The sequence below is a fragment of the Callionymus lyra genome, chromosome 11 (assembly GCF_982586985.1).
Source record: "Callionymus lyra chromosome 11, fCalLyr1.hap1.1, whole genome shotgun sequence".
NCBI lineage: Eukaryota > Metazoa > Chordata > Actinopteri > Syngnathiformes > Callionymidae > Callionymus > Callionymus lyra.
In genome coordinates, this window is record NC_141828.1 from 7,392,425 (window position 1) to 7,395,538 (window position 3,114).

The window sequence follows — 3,114 nt, forward strand, 5'->3', positions numbered from 1 at the left end:
AAAGAGCAAATAAAAATAACAAAATTCAAGGAATGACAAAGTGCAAATATAAAGCAATAGATCAAAGGAAATAATGCAAAGATTGCTTTGTGGTAATATTACAACAGTTGAGTTCGACACTTTCACTCGGACATGAGCCGCAGAGACGTCGGCGAAGAGCGACACAAAGATCTGACACGAAACTATGAAACCCTGCGACGCGACCCTGGGACCGGACACTAGATTGTGTTTCTGCTCAATATCCGTTCGAATGAAGCCAATTACAGTTCAACGGCGACGTGTCTCCAATTTCCAGCCACAGCCGCCTTCGCCGTGTAACGCGAGGACTAAATAACGTTTGTGTGCTTTATTTCCATTTCCATTCCACCCCCAGGCGGGGAGGCCATTACAGCGTAATCTGAATCCTGGTCAGCGCTGCTCCCTGATGCAGAAAACACTTTTATTAGCGTTGAATCATACGCAACGATGAGACACAGGAATAAACTCGTCCAGTAATGAGTAAACAGCGTCTCATTATCGCCCATTAGACTTTGTTTCACTTTCATCAGCAGCACGGCGAGCAAGTCCTGGCGTGGAGCGCGTCTCATATCGTTCAAGTTTTTACTTTTTTGAAGTGGCGAAGCTGACGTGCAGCCGCACATCTCGCTCTCGCCATATGGACGCGGCCCGAAGGCGGGTCGGAACCCTCGCCCCGGCCTAATTAGGACGATTAAGTCATCGCCGTCACAAGGGCCAGTTACACAAAACGGTGTCGCGCCCTTCGTTCGAGATCGGTGTCGCCGAGTCCAGGCGATGAGAGGGAAAAATAGAGCCGACACGGAGCGATGATTACCCCGGGTGAGAGTTGGAGGGCGGCGGCGAAGGGGACGAGGGATGAGTGGAGGGTGAGGTCGGGGACCGCGGCGAGAGCTCGCTAAAGCGGCGAGAGTTAACACGGGTGACTTCTGAGGCGGAAGTGACTCGCAGTCGATTAACCTGCGGCGACGAGTCTTTTTCAGGCGGACTAGAGGAAGGAAGTGTGTGGAGGGAGACCTTCAAGAATGTCCGTCGCATGATGTAAAGATCCTTTTGAATCAGTCCTCGTCGTCTCAAGCTTCAGTGAGAAAGTGAGACAACATTATTAATAATAATAATAATACGTTATGTGGTTCTCCTTCGTCTACCTGTGGATGATCAAGGACATGGGTTCGGAAAACTACACAATTGGAAAACTTTTCCTAAACATGGGAGACGCTGAGGGTGATCTAAGGCCTCCAATGGCTCCCGGAACATGCTGCATACAACATGCTCTAGTAGAAGAACTCACATTTCTCCCGATCCTTAAAACTCTTCACTGGCTGCCAGTTTCTTTCAGGATCAACTTTAAAATTCTGGTTCTTACTTTCAGATCTATTCATGGTCAGACCTTCCATCAGTGATCTGATCCAGACTTACACCCCAGCTCGGGCTCTGAGGTCTGTGGATCAGAATCTACTGATGGTTCCACGCACACGGCTCAGGACCAGAGGAGAGAAATCCTTCCAGACTGTTGCTCCTAAGCTTTGGAACCATCTCTGTGTTTGATGATCTACTGACTCCTTCAAGAAACATCTTAAGACGTTTTTATTTGTTCAGGCTTTTCCTTGATTTTCTGGAACTCCTGTTGTGTTATCAGTTTTATCTTGATCTTTAAAATATATACTTTATTGAATATTGTTTTGATTGTTTAAACTCTTTGTGACCCTGGTCTGGAAAAGCTCTCTATAAATACAAATTACTTACTTTACTTACTTACAACTGGGAACCTTCGCACTGATAGTTCACGTTTGTGTCCCGGACCGCGTTTAAATGCCGCTAATAAAACACGATTTAAGTGAATGCATTTGTGTTATTGGTGTCGTTGTGTGTGATAAAAAAAACACCACAACAGTTATTAAGAAAGAAAAATAGCCTTCTTTCTCCACGGTCCTCCAGGGGGACACACACTTGTGGTTCAGGGGCCACGTGTGCATCATCAGATGTGATATTTGTCGCTGATACCAGTGCTGACCTACTTTGGTGACTGTTCCTCTTCCCGTGTTTACATGTGACTTCTTAAGACTTAAATTAGGCCCCAGAGACGCGTGATGGATCGGACAGGTGCAGGTGCACGAGCCGCGAACGCATGAATCTGCATTTCTGTCTCTCCGCGGTTAAGTGTGAAGTGAACACGCGCGACACTAACTTTACTTCTGTGGACCAACTTATGTCGCTATCTTTTTAAGATGACAATTTTAGCTCAAGATCTTCTACGGATGGACAACACGATTAAAATGTGATTAAAAAAAGTGAAATAAATAGATGTATTTACATTAGAAAATGATCTTTAGCCCCGCCCACTGAAAACACTTTGTTTTTCTGGAAATTAAATCTGGTTAACGGTCAACCACACCCACATTGCTTGGTCAAACATCAAGGTTTGTCACCACGCGTTATCAATCCAGAGGAAAATCGCTCTACAAATATTAATTACTTACTTACACCTCCACAGGACTCTTTGTATAAACAAAGCAGGGTGTGAATACAGCTGGCTGGAGGAGGACTGAAGCCATTATTAGGTCGTAATGGAGTCCGCTCTCGTAACCTCTTGTTCGCTGAGATTTCAACTTTTTAAAGTAATAAATTGAAAACATGGTCATGATGAGGGACTTACTGCATCTTTGGAGAGAAAGACTTAAACATTTGAAACATGTGAGTGAGAAAGGAGAGTTTGATGGTCGTTACCCTGTAAACTAAAATCTTTTTATGGCCCTGGATACAAATTCAGATTATTAGAAGATGGAACTGACTTCATACAGTATAGAAATAATAAGTTATGACAGAAACAAACAAGTAATTTAATGTTGTTGTTTGTTTTTTTTAAATGATTTTTAAGATAATGTTATCATTATGAATGTTGTAAATTATGTTTTTTAGGATCACATAATGAATTAGTTGTTGTTTGAAAACAAAATATATTTTAAAAAAGAGACTTGTATGCGTTCGTTGGTGACGACATAAGTCACGTGTCAGCATCGTGCCTTCCTATTAGCTAAACCTGCGGTCTGATTATATGCCGTCTTTCTATTGGCTAACATTAAGAGCGGGAGGGTCGAC